This window comes from Phyllobates terribilis, unplaced genomic scaffold (genome assembly GCF_046119375.1).
Source record: "Phyllobates terribilis strain yellow unplaced genomic scaffold, ASM4611937v1 Scaffold_5__5_contigs__length_657084704, whole genome shotgun sequence".
Taxonomy (NCBI): Eukaryota; Metazoa; Chordata; class Amphibia; order Anura; family Dendrobatidae; genus Phyllobates; species Phyllobates terribilis.
The window spans coordinates 611,030,264-611,049,963 of NW_027362765.1; the positions used below are offsets into that span (position 1 = coordinate 611,030,264).

Genomic DNA, 19,700 nt, shown 5'->3' on the forward strand with positions numbered 1-19,700 from the left:
ACCTGCTTCTAGAGAGGGACCTGTCAGTTTCCCCAAGCCACGATGTGGACCAAGAAGAGTTGTTGATTCTACCTCCGAGCCCCTGCACTCGATTACCTGCAGTCCCCAGTGCAGGCGGCGAGGGAACAACATTGGTTGAAGCCACCGGGCAGGCGGAGATTGGAAATCCGAGTGACCCTGCACCCCTCATTGGTCAGACTGAGTTACGCCGGTCAGAACGGACAGCAGCAGGAGTGCCTCCTCACCATTACGAACAAGATCAATTCATATGGTACCGTATCGTCCAGGAAGTCCAAGAATGTGAACGTTTGATGAAGGAACTCTCGCCCGTGGAATGGCGAGTTAAAGGAGAGCGGGAGTGTAAGGGGGAAGACCGGGGTGTAAGTGCTTTCAGAGCTAGGGATTCGGAACTGCTGGGGCCGTACCTCTTGTTGCAGGGGGAAGACAGACTGCAAGCAGAGGAGTCATGTGACAGGAAAGCAGGGGGTGTGTCCAGAGACAGCTGGGAGGTCAGGTGACAGAAAGACTCCTGGTGTGACGAGAGAGGGAGAAAAGAGGACGTTTGCGCGGGAAAGCGCAGCTGGGTCCTGCCGAGCAGAGCAGTGTGAGAGGGTCCAGGCTCCTGGCTACAGGACTTGGAGCAAGAGATCCGAGTGCAATGGACCGGAGGAGTCAAGCTGACTGTAGGGAGAAGAGACGCAGGGTCCATGGAGCTGAGCACGTGAGGTGCCGTGTTATGGACTAGGGGCTCAGCGGGTAAAACCGGAGACCGCTCGCTGCTGCCAGAAGACGGAGCATTGTTTGGGCGGGGACGCCTGAAGAAATCATCACCTGCACCAGCTGGCAACTACCTTGTGGAGGATACAAGTCAGCTAAGTGAAGAAACTGTCGTTTGTTACTGGTTTGACTCTGCTACATCTAGTTAAACTGAAAACTGTCAGTTACAGACTAATATCTGCTATTTCCCCATGTTTTCCCCTGTTACTCCCTGCGCGGAAATTTACCCTGTTATTATAAACTTCCCCTGTTTATTAACCCTGTACTGGCTGCTCTGTGTTTCTGTGTCATTGCATCTAAAGTACCTGTGTTACATACCATCAGTGTGACAAGTACTGGAATAGAATAAAGAATACAAATGACAGATGTTTAGGTGTTATATGTGCAAAGATGGAGAAAGATGATAGAAATATGTCAGTCAGATATATATAATCAGTGATTTGCATTTGTACTTTTCTGTACTTGAATTTATCTAATAATTAAATCAAAAAAATAGTTGTGGGTCCCCGTTATTTTTATTAACCAGCTGAGGAAAAGCAGACATAAGGGGGCTGGTGTTATTATTCTGGGAAGGGGCCAATATCCATAAAGGTTCCCAGCCTATTATCAGCTCCAAGCTGTCTGCGTAGCCTTTACTGCTTATTAAAAAAGGGGGACATCAAAAAAAATATGTGGGGTCCCCCCTATTTTTAATAACAAGCAAAGGCTAAACAGACAGCGGCAAGTTGATATTAAGAGGCTGGGAAAGGGCCATGGATATTGGTCTCCTCACAGACTAATAACACCAGCCCTCAGCTGCCCCAGAAATGATGAATCAATTAGATGCTCCAATTCTGGCACTTAGCCTCAGCTCTTCCCACTTTCCCTGGTGCATTGGAAAGCGGGGTAATGGTTTTGGGGTTTATGTCAGCTGTGTAATGTCTGCTGACATCAAGCCTAGGGGTTAGTAATGGAGAGGCGTCTTTCAGACAACCACATTACGAACCCTGTAGTCAAAAGTAATAAACACATACACAGAGATAAGTCCTTTAATTGTAAAAATCACTCATCGACCCTCTTTTACCTATTTATTGCCATGTAAAACAAAAATAATCAAAACTGGTCATCCATAAATCCATCCTACGACGATCCTCAATGTGACCGCACAGCTCGGCATCCAGAACACATTGAAAGTAGCGTGAGAACGCAGCTGCAGTGACGTGCGGTGATGTAATTAAGGTTACCGCAAGTCACAGGTGGCGGTTCCCACAGTAACCTCTGTGAGCCGGCCCGTTAACTGCGGTAACCTTACTGACGTTCACAGGCTGGCTCACACAGAGGTTATTAAAAATAGAGGGGACCCCACGTAATTTATTATTTTTTTTTTTTTGGATCCCCCTTTTTTAATAACCAGTAAAGGCTGCACAGACAGTTGTGAGCAGATATTAATAGACTGAGAACCTTTGTGGATATTGGCCCCTTCCCAGAGTAATAACACTAGCCCCCTGCTGTCTGTTTTCCCTCAGCTGGTTAATAAAAATAAGGGGGACCGCATACCATTTTTTCTTTATTTATTTTTTCCCCTCACCCATGACAGCACACCTTGAGAGAGGGATCCGCCCCACCAAGGACAGGAAACCGTCTGAAATAAAAGGGCGGTACCTCTTCCTTGCTTCAGTTGGTTTCCTGTCCTTGATGGGAACCTGTCTGAAGAAAGGTGTCTTACTTACCTGGGCCTGTTCCGGTGTGGAAGAGCGGGCACCTGCCTGTGTACCCGGTTCCGGGTCCCAGAAGCGCCGTCCGCGGTTCCCTGGAGCTGTGTCCGAGCGGGCGCAGGCGGTGAGGAGGGCTCCGGCTTCCCGCAGACCGCTGCGCTGTCCTCTCCCTGCCGCAGGCTCCTGGCTGGTCGCACGCCGGGAGCAGCGTCTTCCGGGTATGACACGCCTGACGTCATGGCGCGGTGCACGCTGGGAGAGGCGTGCCCGATGACGTCGGGGGCGGTACCCGGAACCAAGATGGCGGCGCCCTGTAAGCTCTTGCCGGCCGGCTTTTTTCAAAAATCGGTCGGTGGGTGTCAGGAGGGGGGAGGACACATGGACCAGAGGAGGTCCGGATGTGCCCTATTTAAGGTGGGGGTGTTCTCCTGATAAACGCTGCTTATGCTCAAGCTCATGGTGTAGCAGCTATGGCAGACCAGGACAGCCAGGAGCAGCAGCAGCTGACCCCTCCACCTCAGCAACGCCAGCGGAAGAAGCAGTCAGACACCTCGCACACGGACGGCCGCTCCAGCAACCGCAGCGGCAGCAGGAGGAGTAAGGTGTCGGACACTTCAGGGCCATCCAGAAGGGATTCATCTTATGTCCCACCACAGCCTCCAAATCCGGTACTCTTTTGTGACTTCAGGGGTGAGTGATCTTCGTGAATGTCACTTAATAGTAATGGAAAGTTATTATGTGCTTCATTCCTTAGGAACCTAAGAAGAGTAGCGCCAAAAAGAAGCACAGGGTTTGCGCCTTATGCCAGGCCCCTCTTTCCATAGATTGGCAGAAACAGCTTTGTGCAAGCTGTATTAACCAAACTATAGCGGAGAGCACCCCGGATTTCGCTTCTAACTTGAGGTCCGTAATCCGTTCAGTGGTGCAGGATTCCCTGAAAAGCTTGCTAAAGGGGAAAAAAGAGATCCCATAAAGATATCTCCTCCGACTATGATTTATCCTCCCAGTCAGAGGATCTTTGCCTCAGTGATTCGGAATCCTCCTCTTCATCAGACAGTGGTAGGCCCTGTTTCCCTAATGAGGATACTGACAAGTTGGTCAGAGCGGTCAGATCTACCATGGGGTTGAGGGAGGAGAAGGCAGCCAGGTCCCTGGAAGATATTATGTTCGCTGGCCTGGAGGAAAAAGAGACGCTCCTTTCCAGTGAATCCCCAAATTCAGACCCTTATAGACCGGGAATGGAGGAAGCCGGAGAAATCAGGAGTATTGCCCTCATCCTCTAAAAGGAGGTACCCCTTCAAGATAGTGTCTCTGAGTCCTGGGACAAAATTCCTGAAGTTGACGGGTCTGTCGCCCGATCATCCAAAAGATCGTCCCTACCCTTGGAAGATTCAGGCAGTCTAAAGGATGCTCTGGATACGAAGGCAGATTCCTTCCTGCGTCACACCTGGGAAGCAGCGGCAGGTGGCCTGAAGCCAGCAGTAGCAGGCACTTGTGTCGCTAGGTCACTTATGGTGTGGCTTCAGCAATTAGGAGACCAGCTCAAGGATAGAAAGATGTCCAGAGATAAAATCCTCTCCAATCTGCCTTTGCTACAAGCAGCATCTGCTTTTTTGGCCGACTCCTCAGCGGATTCAGTTAAACTCGCTGCCAGGTCTTCAAATTTGTCTAATGCTGCCAGACGAGCCCTGTGGCTCAAGGGTTGCCCAGGAGACCTACAATCTAAGCATAAGCTTTGTTCTCTTCCTTGTGATGATAAACTTTTGTTTGGCCAAAAACTATACGAGCTTTTGGAGAAAGCTGGCGACAGAAAGCGAGGTTTCCCAGGGTTCACGGGGGGAAACAAAAAGGTCCTATTTTCGGAGGAAGAGATTTAACCGGGGTCGCCCTCTGGGAGAAAGGAAAATATGGGAGCCCAGATCTAAAAAGGACTCTGGTTACATGTTTGGAGGACCATCCTCCAGTACCAAAAAATCTCCCCAATGACGCGAGGCTAGAGGCCTTGGGAAGGCTTTCCCATTTTTTCCCAGCTTGGAAAGCCATCACTTCAAATCCCTGGGTGTTGGATATCCTAAAGAACGGCCTAAAGATATGCTTCAGTCAAGTCCCTCACCGAACCTTCATGATCACAAATGGGTCCTTAAGGACCATTCTCAGCCTCAAGTCTTAATCAGCTGATAATCAACCAGACTTTCAAGATGGAATCAGTGAACTCTGCAGTAAAACTCCTACACCACAATTGTTTCATGGCAGTTATCGACCTAAAAGATGCCTACTATCATGTCCCAATCCATCCGAACTACCGGAAATACCTAAGGGTAGCCCTGTTCATCCAAGGGCAATTGAGACATTTCCAATTCACTGCCCTACCTTTTGGACTCTCGATAGCACCGAGAGTGTTTACAAAGGTTATAGCAGAGGTGACAGCTTTTCTCCGAATCAAGAATGTGGTGATTGTTCCATATCTGGACGACTTTCTGATAATAGGGAAATCGGAGGACCACTGTTCCTCTCAACTTTTAGAGTTCAGGACAGCTTTACATCACCTGGCGTGGTTAATAAATATTCGAAAATCAAAACTATCCCCCTCAAGGACTCAGATCTTTCTGGGCTTGGCCCTAGATTCCCAACACCAATCCTGTTTCCTCCCGGAATACAAGGTTTGCAAAATAATCTGCCTGGTCTCAAGGGCCATAAGGTCTCCCGTGATGTCCTTGAGAGAAGCAATGTCCCTACTAGGCTCCATGACTTCCTGTCTCCCGGCAGTCAAATGGGCCCAGAGTCATATGAGGCTTCTTCAGTGGGAGGTCCTGTCAGCACAGAAATCCTTCAACGGACATTTAGGGAAAAGACTATCTCTTTCTTTGGAGACAGTAAACGCCCTCTCCTTGTGGACAAACAGGGAGAATCTGACCGCAGGCTTACAGTGGTCCAAACCAGTCGACCACACAATTACAACAGATGCAAGTGGCTCCGGCTGGGGGGTCATCTAGCAGAGCTCTCAGTTCAGGGGCTCTGGCTACATCACGAAAAAGATGCGTCATCAAACCTAAAGGAGCTTTTGGCAGTAGAGAAATCCCTGATAGGCTTCCTTCCCCACATACAGGGTCGCCATGTCCAGATCAGATCCGACAATCGGACGACGGTGGCGTATATAAATCACCAGGGAGGAACAAGATCTCGCTCCCTTATGGTAGTGGCAAACAGGATCCTGCATCTAGCAGAACAGCATCTCCCATCCCTCAGTGCTCTTTTCATCCGGGGGGGTAGAAAATTCAAGGGCAGATTTCCTCAGTCGCCACACTTTAAAACAAGGAAAGTGGGCTCTAAACCCGATAGTCTTCCAACAGATTATCCAGCTATGGGGGTCACCGGACATAGATTTGTTCGCCACCAGGGCAAACAGGAAGGTGAAGAGATTCTGTTCACTAAATCCAACAGAGAATCCCTATGCTGTAGACGCTCTCCAGATACCCTGGAAGTTCGGGAAGGCCCACGCGTTTCCACCGATAGTGATGATCCCGGCAGTTGTGAGGAAAATTCGGGAGGAGGGGGCGAGGATAATTCTAATAGCCCCCTTTTGGCCAAAAAGACCCTGGTTCTCCCTGCTTCGCCTAATGTCTGTCTCGGATCCCTTGGTCCTGCCGGACAGGCCGGACCTTCTCATCCAGGGGCCAATATTCCATGCACAAGCCAAAGGTTTCCATCTGGCGGCTTGGAATTTGAGAGGTTGTTACTGAGCAATAGGGGGTTTTCACTAGGCCTAGTTTCTACCCTGTTGGGTAGTAGAAAGCCCATAACAACTAAAATTTATTCCAGAGTCTGGGGAAAATTCCTGGATTTTATAGACTCCCCATTGTCGGATAAACCTCCCGTTAGAGAAGTCCTAGAGTTTTTACAAAAGGGACGTGACCTGGGGTTGGCTACGGGAACACTTAAAGTTCAGGTGTCCGCCCTAGGGGCACTCTATAATTGTAACATGGCAGGGAACAGATGGGTCTCTAGATTCATTAAATCCTGTTCCAGAGCTAAGCCAGTTTGGGCTCTCAGAGTTCCTCCCTGGGACCTGAATTTGGTTTTAAACGTACTCTCTGGCGACCCATTTGAACCCCTGCAGGTTATCTCTCCAAAGATCCTCACCCTCAAAACCATTCTCTTAGTGGCCCGAACATCGGCCCTTAGGGTGAGTGACCTGCAGGCCCTTTCTGTTGATCCCCCCCCCCCCCCCCATACACCCAAATTCATGAGGACTGGGTCGTCCTGCGTACAGATCCGGCGTACCTTCCGAAAGTAGTATCCAGATTCCACTGTAATCAGGAGATTGTACTTCCCTCTTTCTGCAGTAACCCTAAAAACCACAGGGAGGTTAGGTTCCACAATCTAGATGTTAGAAGGGCATTACTACAGTACATAGACATGACTAGTCAGTGGAGGAAGGACAAGTCCTTGTTTCTGGCCTTTCAGGGGAGTAGGAAAGGTCACGGGGCATCAAAGGGAACTATTGCTAGGTGGCTTAGGGAGGCCATTTGTCTAGCTTATACATCTACAGGTGTTCCGGCACCGGACGGTATTAAAGCTCATTCCACAAGAGCTGTCGCAACCTCCTGGGCAGAGAGAGCAGACGTCTCGATTGACCAGATATGTAAAGCTGCTACTTGGTCTGCACCATCCACCTTCTACAAGCACTATCGGTTGGATCTATCCTCCTCTGACCTTACCTTTTGGGAGAAGGGTACTTCAGGCGGTGGTCCCTCCCTAGGGTGCTCATATTCTCCAAAATTCTCTCAAGGCGTGCTGTCATGGGTGAGGGGAAAACACCAAGGTTACTTACCAGTAGCCGTTTTTTCCTGAACCCATGACAGCACCCGTAGTTTCCCCCCCTGTCTTTCTCACGCCCTGGTGAAGCACTTTACATTTTGGGTGATTATATATATATATATTGTAGGTGTTGGTTATGTGTCTAACCTTTTCTGGAGGTCCTCTCAATGCTCTGTAATCCAACTGAAGCGAGGGAGAGGTACCGCCCTTCTATTTCAGACGGTTTCCTGTGCTTGGTGGGGCGGATCCCTCTCCCAAGGTGTGCTGTCATGGGTTCAGGAAAAACCGGCTAACGGTAAGTAACCTTGGTGTATTTGATGTGCTAACTACAACTGTCATCAGTCTCGCTGATCGCAGGGAGATCAAACACACATTTTGTTGTTAATAAATTGTATTGGATATGCCATATGACCTTATATGTTATAGTGTTGGTTTAAGATCTGACACCAACTGTGTCTCTACCCTCTTTTGCCTTGTCTGCCCATGTTATGTCTTATATGGAATTTATGCAATGTGTTTTTTTAAATATATTTAATAAACTTATGAAATCTTTTTAGTCATCATATTGTGCTTAACCATATTTTCCACGACGTCCCTCCTGACAGCACCATCAGGAGGTCATTCCTTCATATCCTTAATAGGGACAGGAAAAACACAAGAGGTTAAAAGGCCCCTCCCTCCACCCCAACTCCAGTGTTTTTCCTGTCCCTATCAGGGACGGACACAGAAGAGGAATACGTTACCAGGAGCAGGAGTTCCTGAAGCCGGGCACAGGAGGATCGGGCCGGGGTCCTCGCACTACTCCCCTCCCTCCTGCCAGGGTCCGGAGGCCGACACCCTGCTGAAACCAGGGGTCCCTCAGCCTTTCTCCGGTAGGAGTGGAGACTCCCAAGGAAGAACCGTCTCCCCCGCAAAGGGGGCTCTGGGTTCCGGCGGCTGCAGCCCTGCGCACAGCTCCAGCGTGCGCAACAAGATGGCAGAGACAGCACTTCCGGTTACAGAGGGAGCGATATGCGAACCTCTAGTAACCGGCGTGCGTTCCACAGTGGAACGCACTTCCCGGATTTTTTATTTAAAAAAAAAATGGCGCCAAACTGAAAATTAAAGGGGAAACGCCGTTTTTTCAGATGATGCAGATGGAAGACAGATGAGAAAAGCTATCAGTCAACCAGCTCACCAATAATGGCAGATCAAACCACTGGTCGTTCTGATACTCCGACTGAACCTCCAGTCCAAGTAAGTTTACTGAATAGTTCCCCTCTTCTCACCCCATTCCCATTTGTCTGGGGGTAGTAAAGAGTCTTGTGCTCCTTGTCATTTTAGGACAAGGAGACACCTTAAAAAGACATGATGACCTCAGCTCCTAAGAAAAGGAGATGCGCCATCTGTAACAAGAAACTTCCGGACACATACGGGAAACAGTTATGCTCTACCTGTATTGCAAAAGTTGTTAAAGAAGAACATTCCTCCTTCATGTCAGATTTAAGAGCCATAGTAAGAGAGGAAGTGCAGAGTACTTTTACAGACTTAGTCGCTACTCAGGGTGCTCACCATCACAAGAGGCCACGTCAGGAGCTGGAGTCCAGTTCTGGGGAAGAAGAGTTGTTGGATTTTTCTGCCCCTGATCAGGACAGGAAAAATTCTATCACTAGCCCCCCAGAAGAGAAGAAAAATTATCTCTTCTCCTGGGAAGATACCAATACACTATTGTCTGCAGTGAGAAACACTATGCAGAAGACACTTGCCAACCATCATCAGTGCAGGATGAGATGTTTGGGGGGGTTGAGAACCCGCAGGAATAAGGTTTTTCCTGTGAATAATCACATTAAGGCAATGATCCTGGAAAAGTGGGAGGACGCAGAGAACAAGCTAGTAATTCCTAGAAGCTTCTAAACTCTCCTACCATTCGAACCAGAAGATATAAAATTATGGGACGAAACCCCAAAATTTGATCTCCCGATTGCCAGGGTAGCGAAAAAAAACTTCCATCCCGTTTGAGGATTTGTCATCTCTAAAGGATGCAATGGATAGGAAAGCAGACAGTCTCCTTAAAAAGACCTGGGAAACCTCTGCGGCGATATAAAAAGCCAATATCGCATCCACTGGCAAGATCCATGAGCTTATGGCTGGAACAACTAGAAGACCACCTGAGGAGGAAGACATCCAGAGAGGAGATCCTCGACTCAATTCCGCTACTTAAGATGGCAACAGGGTTTGTCACCGACGCTTCGGCAGAATCAATAAGATTTGCTGTTCGGAATGGAGCCCTTTCTACTGCATCCAGAAGAGCAATATGGCTAAAAACCTGGTCGGGAGACAGTCATTCTAAGAGTAAATTGTGCGCCATTCCCTTTTCAGGCCTCTCGGTGTTTGGCCCAGTATTGGATGAAATACTGGAGAAAGCCTCAGATGAAAAAAAAAAGTGATTTCCGGAGGAGAAACTTAAGAAGGTGTCCTCCTTTCAGAAACCTCGTTACCAGCATAAGTCAGAATATTCTGGAAAAGGGAAGTCGGGTAGATGGAGCTACCAGAAGAGAGGTATCTCGAGGAATCCCCTTCCCACTACAAGTGTTAACACACGTAGAAGATGATGGCAGGAAAGTAGGAGGAAGACTCCAACATTTCCACGGAGCATGGATGAAGGTTACCAACAGCCCATGGATTCTCCAATCTATTGCACAGACTACAAGATAGAATTAGAACAGGTCCCACAGGGAAGGTTTCACCTAACAACAATAACCCAATCCGCCCAGGTCTCCAAAAGACTAATAACAGACGTAGGGAAATTAATAAACTCAGGAGCAGTGATACCAGTACAGTTCCTGGGCTTTTACTCAGGTCTTTTTTCAATAAAGAAACCCGGGGAAGATTATCGCACCATAATAAATCTAAAGTCTCTAAACAAATCAGTCGCTTACAAAAAATTCAAAGTGGAATCAATCAGGTCCACAATTCCCCCTAATCGGACACAACATGGTGATGTGTAGATCTCAGAGGCCTATTATCATGTACCAATTCACCGTCACAGTCAAAAGTTTCTACGGTTTGCACTAAAAGAAGGAGACACCATTCTACATTACCAGTTCACTTGTCTTCCGTTTGGCCTTTCTTCAGCCCCACGCACCTTTACCAAACTGATGGCCAAAGTTATGGTGTTCCTCAGGGAACAATGAATATTAATCATTCAATATTTAGACGACTTCCTGGTATTGGCAGACTCTCCACAGCAGCTGAAAACCAACCTAACATCAACCATCCTGACCCTAAGAAATTTAGGATGGATTATAAACTGGGAAAAATCACATCTTGTTCCAGAAAGAAGAAAGATCTTTTTGGGTATCCTTCTAGACTCAGAGCAACAAATGTCGTTTCTGCTGGAAAAGAAACAGACAGAGCTCAGAGCTTATTGAAGGTAACCAAAAGATCATTGACTTGGTGGACATCCAAGGCCAACCTACGGGAAGGAGTCATGTGGAATTTAGCCCCATTCGTGACTCTCACTACCGATGCGAGCAGCAGAGGCTGGGGGGCTCAGGTAAACTGTTAATACCTACAAGGTACCTGGCAGACGCAGGATCGTCCCAGATCATCAAATCTGAGAGAGCTTCAGGCCGTCTAGGAGGCGTTGAAAAGGTTTCGAAAACATCTAAAGGGTCAACATGTCAGTGTTGACGGACAACATGACAGCAGTGGCTTTCCTTAAACATCAGGGAGGTCACGTCACCACCTTCTACAATCCTTGGCAGGAAAAATCTTCCAGTGGGCAGAAAGATCAGTCCTTTCAATATCTGCAGTGCATCTAAAAGGTTCCCACAATACAGTAGCAGACTTCCTCAGTCGAGAAACTGTTCTACAGTCAGAATGGGAGTTAAACTGGGAGGTGTTTAACCCTTTCGAAACCCTGGGATTTTCCGTTTTTGCATTTTCGTTTTTTGCTCCCCTTGTTCCCAGAGCCATAGCGTTTTTATTTTTTGGTCAATATGGCCGTGTGAGGGCTTATTTTTTGCGGGACGAGTTGTACTTTTCAACGCCATTACTAGTTTTACCATATCGTGTACGGGAAAACGGGAAAAAAATTCCAAGTGCGGTGAAATTGCAAAAAAAGTGCAATACCACAGATGTTGGGTTTTTTTTAACTACGTTCACTGAATGCTAAAACTGACCTGCCATTATTATTCTCCAGGTCATTATGAGTTCGTAGACACCAAACATGTATAGGTTCTTTTTTATTTAAGTGGAGAAAAAAAAATCCAAAGTTTGCTTAAAAAAAAAAAAAAAAAATAGCGCCATTTTCTAAGACCTGTAGGGTTTCCATTTTTCGGGATCTGGGGCTGGGTGAGGGCTTATTTTTTGCGCACCGAGCTGAAGTTTTTATTAATACCATTTTGGGGTAGATCCGATGTTGTGATCGCCCCTTATTGCATTTTATTGCAATGTTGCAGCGACCAAAAAAAACGTAATTCTGGCATTTAGAATTTTTTTCTCGTTACGCAGTTTACCGATCGGATTAATTATTTTTTTATATTGATAGATCGGGTGATTCTGAACGCGGCGAAACCAAATATGTGTATGTAGGTTTTTTTTATTATTTTATTTTGAATGGGGCGAAAGGGGGGTGATTTAAACTTTTATATTTTTTAAATTTTTTTTATATTTTTAAAAACATTTTTTTCACTTTTTGCTTGCTTCTATAGTCTCCATAGGAGACTAGTAGCAGCACTTGTCTGATCGCCTCTGCTAAATACAGGTGATCAGCAGATCACCTGTAATAGCACAGGACCATTTCTGCTACAGAGCGCCGACCACTAGGTGGCGCTCATAGCGACCAGCTCATGACAACCACTGGGGTCTGCTGCAGACCCAGGGTTGTCATGCCCACCCATCAGTGATCCGTGATCACGTGACGGGGTCTCTGATGGGCGTGGTAAGGGAAGCGCTTCCGGCACGGCGCTGTTAAATGCCACTGTCAGAGATTGACAGCGGCATTTAACATGTTAACAGCCGTGGGTGGGTCGTGATTCCACCTGCGGCTGTTCCGGGCACATGTCAGCTGTAATAATCAGCTGACATATGCCCGGTTCAGTGCGGGCTCAGCGCCGGAGCCCTCACTGAACCGTGGGGTTACAGTCTGTGCGTACAAATACGGCACAGGCTGTAAAGGTGTTAGTCACATAACACATTGATGGGGCATTCCCCAATGGGATCTCTTCGCCACACGGAAAAACGCAAAGGCAGAAAAATTCTTCTCCCTCAATCCAGAAGACAGACCGGCAGGGATAGATGCTTTATCTCAAAGATGGAACATGAATCTAGCATATGCATTCCCTCCTTTACCCTTGATACCGTGGATACTAAAAAAGATTCAGGAAGACCGAGCCAGGGTGATAATAATCCTACCTTTCTGGCCCAATAGAAGAAGAAAATGTCCCTGGAGGATCCAATAATCCTTCCGGAGAGGCAGGTATTGCTGTTTCAGGGTCCGATTTTCCATCCCGATGTGAAATTTCTCCAGCTTTCTACCTTGACCCTGAAAGGCAGATCCTGAGATCTAGGGGCCTGTCAGACGCTGTCATCTCAACCATGCAAAATAGTAGGAAACCTGTAACATCGGCCATCTATACAAAAATCTGGAAGAGATTTTGTTCGCAGTATCAACCAGCATCTGAGGGTTCCGTTCCAGACTTCCCTAAAATACTAGAATTCTTGCAGACAGGGTTTGATAAAGGACTAAGACCTAGCACATTGAAAGTACAGATTGCTGCATTGAGCGCTTTCATGGATTATCCGCTAGCTCACCATCCATGGGTAGAAAGATTCATTAAGGCTACAACAAGGTTAAGACCAACCATTAAAATCCACATCCCACCATGGGACTTAAATATGGTCCCAAAGAGCCTATGCAACAAGCCCTTCGAGCCTCTCATAGAATCTAGCATAAAATTCCTCTCACTTAAGACAGTGTTCCTAGTCGCAATAACCACAGCGAGATGGATAGGGAAGATTCAAGCATTCTCAATTAGAGACCCATACCTGAAATGCCTAGATGATTGTATTATCCTCAGGTTAGACCCAGCTTTTTTACCAAAAGTAGTTACCCCTTTCCATATGAATCAGGAGGTGGTCCTACCCTCTTTTTGTCAGGACTATAAAATTGATCAGGAGTTAGCCTTCCACTCACTTGATGTCAGGAGAGTAGTTCTACAATACATAGAGGTCACGAAGGACTGGCGTATAGATTACAACCTATTCATACAGTTTGGGGGGAAAAAATAAGGGGAAGAAAGCAACAAAGTCTACATTAGCAAGATGGGTCAGATCAGTAATTAGTCTAGCCTATTTAGCTGAGGGGAAGTTCCCGCCAGAAAATATTAGAGCTCATTCTACCAGGGCTATGTCCGCATCATGGGCAGAAAGAGCAGGGGCATCGGTGGACCAAATCTGCAAAGCAGCAACTTGGACAAATCTGAACACCTTCTACAAACATTATAAATTGGACATTCTATCAGACCAAAGATGGCCTTCGAAAGGAAGGTCCTCCAGGCATTGGTCCCACCCTAAAATGTATACTCTGGTATTCTCCTGATGGTGCGGTCAGAAGGGACGTCCTGGAAAGTAGGCATTAGACCTACTGGTAATAGGGTTTCCAGGAGTCCCTCATGACAGCACCCATTATATTCTCTCCCTAAATATTCCTGAAACGGCTATGTGAAATTAACATAGATTGTTGAAAGGCAAATAAAATAGTTACATCCATCCTGGTGTGGTACTTGAAAAATCACTGGAGTTGGGGTGGAGGGAGGGGCCTTTTAACCTCTTGTGTGTTTCCTGTCCCTATCAAGGATATGAAGGACGACCTCCTGATGGTGCTGTCATGAGGGACTCCTGTAAACCCTATTACCGGTAGGTCTAATGCCTACTTTATTTGGGGTGTTTGAAACACATATGGTTCTCTTTTTTTTTTTGTGTTCAATTGATATTTAGTGGTATACCCCTTATTACTTATGAGGTCCTTTTCTCCACTGTCATTTTTTTGTACTATAAATATTCTGTGTTTTTTCACAGCCTTTGTGCAGTGGATCATGGACCATCTAGCCAGAGAAAAACTTTGGCTCTCTAAATTGGAGCAGGTCTTTGGCAACGAGGGAGATTTGGTATCAACATCTGATAAGAGGATGGTGGCAGAACAGATTGACAATATGAAGGCCCTGCTACACCAAAAGACTCGGTTGTGGTGGAGCAAGGCCTTCATGCAAAGATATATTGAGAGGGGGCTAGTACCCCGGAGATTACGCATCCAGGTATTCCCTTCATTTAATATTGTGGAGGAGGACTTCAAATTAGCTTGGGAAGCGGTGGCCCTCACCTGCTCCCATAGCTTTATGGGTCTCCTTATTGATCATAACGAGAAATTGACCACTGATCTTGAATCAGAGATTGGAAAGATACAAGAAACGTTGGCCTCACAGCTCTCCCAAGAGGAGCAGACTAAGATGACTGAAATGTTGGACCGAGAATTTGCTAAATGGGAGAAGGAGATTGTTGAAACTAAAACTAAAAAATATCAGAGATATTGCTGCTTTCAGGAATGGACGAGTATACAGATGGAGAGGTAACGTCGGAAAAAAGAAAAAAACCTTACCTGCTGAATTGGTACCATTGGGTCCCCCAGCATCATCATTATCCTCCCTTGACGAAGAAACATCAGGTGGCAAGGAAGGTGGAAGCAGACCCTTGACTAGAGCTGGGTCAGTTAAGAGCAAGGGGACTAGAGATCCATCTAGAAAGGGCCAAATGTCACCTTGTCTCAAAAATAAGGCGAATCAGTTGGAGGTAATTAATTTATCGAATTTGACTCTAACTAGACCTCAGATTGAGGTATTAAAACTTGGCCTAACTTTTGTCCCCAGCTCTAACTTTGACTCTTTTACTGTAGTCAAGGATCTTAGTTTGTTTCTTCGGAAACGTATATTACACAAGGTGCACACTAGACTCCTGATCGTTCCAGCTCCTATCCCTACATTTTCCTAGATTGAGGCAGGGCATTGTTGACATTGGAGGAATTGGAAGAAGAGTCGAATTCCACCGATAAAGGTAAATTTCCGCAGCATGTATATCCGAGGTCAGCGACTTTACCCCCCCTTGTCCATATGCCCCCATGTTGAAATTTTTAATATGCTGGTCCTTTAGAGACCTTGAAAAACTAAATACTGGCAAATCCAAATGTAACCTCTCTTTTAAGCAAAGGGAGGCCCTTCGAGAGTTGCAGGATTTAAAGGGGTTTGTTATTAAACCAGCTGACAAGGGGGGAAACGTTATTTGGCCGTCGGATATGTGTGAAAAAGAAGCGATGCGCCAACTGCGTAATAATATTATGAACGACTCCCTTCCAACCCCATGACTCTGTTTTTCAGCAGAACTTGCCAGTGATCTTGAGGATGCCCTTGATAGGGGTATCATTACTAAGAGGGTGTTGGATGGTCCCGGTGATCCCCACCTTCTTTCTATTACCCAAGATCCACAAAAACCCACTGACTCCGCCGGGTCGTCCGATTGTCTCTGACATTGGAGGGCTGTGTGATATGACATGCAAGTTTATTGAATATTATCTACACCCATTAGTTGAGACGCTGCCCTCTTATGTCAGAGGCACCTCGGGCGTCCTGCGGCTGTTAGATGGACTTACACTGGAGGATGGGGTGTCGCTGGTTGCTGTTGACGTGGATGCCCTCTACACAAGTATTGAGCACCACCACGGACTGAGAGCGGCAAAATATTTTTTGGAGATGAGTAGTATGGATACGCCACTCTGCTCTCTGATGCTTACCCTACTTGAGTTTGTACTGAAGCATAACTTCTTCCTGTTCGGGGACCGATTCTACCTAGAGAAGAGGGGCACTGCGATGGGTGCGGCCTGCGCCCCATCATACGCAAACCTTTCTCGGTTATTGGGAGAGGGAGGTTTTCGGTGGTTGGGCCTCGGCCGGGACCCATGCGCAGTGCTGGCTTCGTTATATAGACGATATCTTGATCCTTTGGGATGGATCGGTCCCTGAGCTGGAGGAATTTGTCTCATCCCTGAATGTGAATGACTACAACATCAACCTCACTTATAAACATCATTCGCAAAGTATTGATTTCTTGGATATCAAGATTTCAATTCATGAGGATGGTGAGGTAGGAACGAACATATTCAGGAAGGAAACCTCAGTCAATTCTCTCCTACATGCCTCATCCTGCACACACACACAATCTACAATTAGCGCAGTACCCACAGGGCAATTTTTACGTCTTGGACATATTTGCTCCGATGAGGTAGACTTTAAAGTGTGTGCAGCGGACATGCGGGAGAGATTTGTCTCTAGAGGATATAGCAATCATAGTATTAAAAGGATTTACCAGAGGGCAAGAGCGGCTTCCAGACAGGAACTGCTCTTATCCAAGCTGTCACCGAGATCAACAAGTCAGCCCGCGGTGAGATTCATTTCAACCTTTAATAATCAGTGGCATGCCATCAGGGGCATTCTCGACAAACACTGGCAAGTCTTAAAAACTGATCCGAGTCTTCGAGATTTTTTACCTGATCGTCCCCTTATGACTGCAAGGAGGGGCAGAAGCCTCAGGGATACTCTGGTTCACAGTCACTATGTGCGCCAGAATACCTTACCTTTCAACATTGGAAACCCCAAATGAGGTTGTTATCCCTGTGGCTCCTGCCTCTCATGCAGAAACATAGGGCTAAAACGTTTAGTACATCTCTTATAGTAGTGTTGGGGTTATCTATCATGCGATGTGGTTGTGGGCTCATTTACATGGGGCTCACATCTAGGGAACTGAGAAGACGTGTGAGGGAGCATGTGTTGGACATTTTTGGGAGCTGGTGAGGTGGAAGACTTATCATCGCAATACCATCATTGTGATCCCAAAAGTCTACAGGTCTGTGGCATTGACCAAGTTCACTTGGGCCTGAGAGGAGGTGATGTAAAGAAGGCACTTGCCAAATTGGAGTGCCTTTGGATCTACAGACTGGGAACTATGTCACCGGCTGGCCTTAATGAACGATTGAGCTTCTCCCCCTTCCTTTAGTTATACAGTGTCAGGACGCTTCCTCCGCATCTCCTTTTCTCTGGACATGAGATACCGCACGACTTGACCCACCTCTTAGACTTTGGTTTTTAACGCTAGCCCTTATTAGGTCTACCCTTCTTTCCACCAGATATGAGTATATAAAAATATAAGGATTCGGTTTGTGCCGCTGATCGATTTCTCCTTGTGATAGTTTAATCCTGATTATTGCAAAGTTAATTTTTCCCTGGATGCCTTGGCCTCCAGGTGGCTCTCCTTGTGTACCTTTTAAATTGTGAATAACCTTAGCGTTCTTCACTGGTATATCTCTGCTCTTCTGGCTCACACCTTTTTTATGCAGTCTGTCTTTTAATTGTGTGTGTTTGATATTTTTTATTCCTTTTTTTTAGCTCCCCTATTTCCCCTGGCCTCTTTTAATATGTGGAACCATTTTATGAACTGCAGATGGAAAGGAATAATCTTATTGAACGAAAGATACTGTATATGGATTGAAACCTAATGAAGTCCCCCCTAGAAAGAACGGATGACACTATGGATGTGGACACCAATCCACATTGTGGATTTTTCGCAGTGTGATATGTTCCCTACCATGTATAGTTCTCTGTTAATTTGCATACTGTGTGTGGGGTGGCATTGGTCTATGTGTGGACAGATGTGGTATCCGCTCTCCCATGTGGGAGTGACCTCCTGTCCCCTGCTTCTTGGTGTGGGCTATTTTATGTTTCCCTCCGGTCTGCAGTTGTGTGGGCTAACTCTGTGTGCATGCGCCGGGTGCCGCGGTCATGTGACTGTGACGCGGTCTCTGATGGGCAGCACCTCGGAACACATGACGTGAATGGAGTTCCCCTCTTCCGGGACGCCGTCTGAGACTGCACCGCTGTCACCAATGTCCGGGAACGCACCTCGCCATGTGCCATTACTGTTCAATGTCAACTCCTCCTCTTCTGGTCTGCATACATAAGAAGCCCTGTATCCACACACACCCCACCACTGCACCCTGAGGAAGTACGGAAACACATGTCGGGACTTCTCCTGACACCGTTGGTTGCCTCCATCCTTTTCACTAAGTATGTTATATTAGGCTTAATCCATGGGATATTTATACATTTGTGATGTTGTGTATTACCTGCGGCTGATTTCTTAGTTGGCCTTATATATGCTTTACTATATGACCATTCTGTTGTGACTCTATCAACACACATTTTGTTGTTAATAACAAATTGTATTGGATATACCATGTGACCTTATGTGTTATAGTGTTGGTTTAAGATCTGACACCAACTGTGTCTCTGTCTACCCTCTTTTGCCTCGTCTGCCCATGTTATGTCTTATATTATATGGAATTTATGCAATGTGTTTTTCTAAATATATTTAATAAACTTATGAAATCTTTTTAGTCATCTTTTTTGTGTTCAATTGATATTTAGTGGTATAGCCCTTATTACTTATAAGGTCCTGTTCGCCACTGTCTTTTTTTGTACTATACAAGGAGCTGAGTAGCTGGACATGAACGCTGTTTGTCCAGTTTATATGTTTGGCCACTAAACTTGTGTTGCTCTAGGGTTATTTATTAAGATAAGCCCAAACTTCCTTTGTTATAGCTTCTACCATATAACCTATAACAATACCGGAAGATCAACTTTCCTCTTCACTCTCCAAGTCACATCTAACCACCAGTGAACTTGATCTGCTCCCGTCCCACCTCATCTCAAACCTTACCGCAGTCTTCTTCCCAACCCTAACCCACCTCTTCAACATGTCACTAACAGCTGGTGTCTTCCCCTAATGCTTCCAACATGCCTCGATCACACCCATCCTCAAAAAGTCCTCCCTTGACCCATCCTCTCTGTCTAGCTATCGCCCCATATCAGTTCTCCCCTATGCCTCAAAACTACTGGAACAACTCAGCCATCTTGAACTGTCCTCCCACCTCTCCTCCTGCTCCCTCTTTGACCACTTACAGTCTGGCTTCCGACTGCACCATTCCACTGAAACTGCCCTGACTAAAGTCACTATCGACCTACTAACTGCCAAATCTAAGCGACACTACTCTGTCCTTCTCCTCCTGGACCTGTCATCTGCCTTCGACACAGTGAACAATTCCATCGGACTACAGACACTGTTATCTCTTGGCATCACAGACTTTGCCCTATATTGGATCTCCTCATAGCTAACAGACCGGACATTCAGCGTCTCCCACTCACACACCACCTCCTCATCTCGCCCCCTATCTGTCGGTGTCCCCCAAGGTTCAGTTCTCGGCCCCTGCTCTTCTCCATTTACACCTTCAGCCTCAGACAGCTCATAGAGTCTCACAGCTTTCAATAT

At 46.5% G+C, this 19,700-nt stretch overlaps 1 long non-coding RNA gene across 1 annotated transcript in view; it reads left to right on the forward strand.

Annotated features, from left to right (window-relative positions):
* The window catches only part of LOC141273750 (uncharacterized), a 28,736-nt gene extending 9,972 nt beyond the window's left edge, over positions 1-18,764 (forward strand). Inside the window, exon 2 of the long non-coding RNA XR_012322128.1 lies at positions 17,762-18,764. This is a non-coding gene — a long non-coding RNA (uncharacterized lncRNA). The remainder of the gene's footprint in view (positions 1-17,761) is intronic.
* Positions 18,765-19,700: the final 936 nt, after the last annotated feature.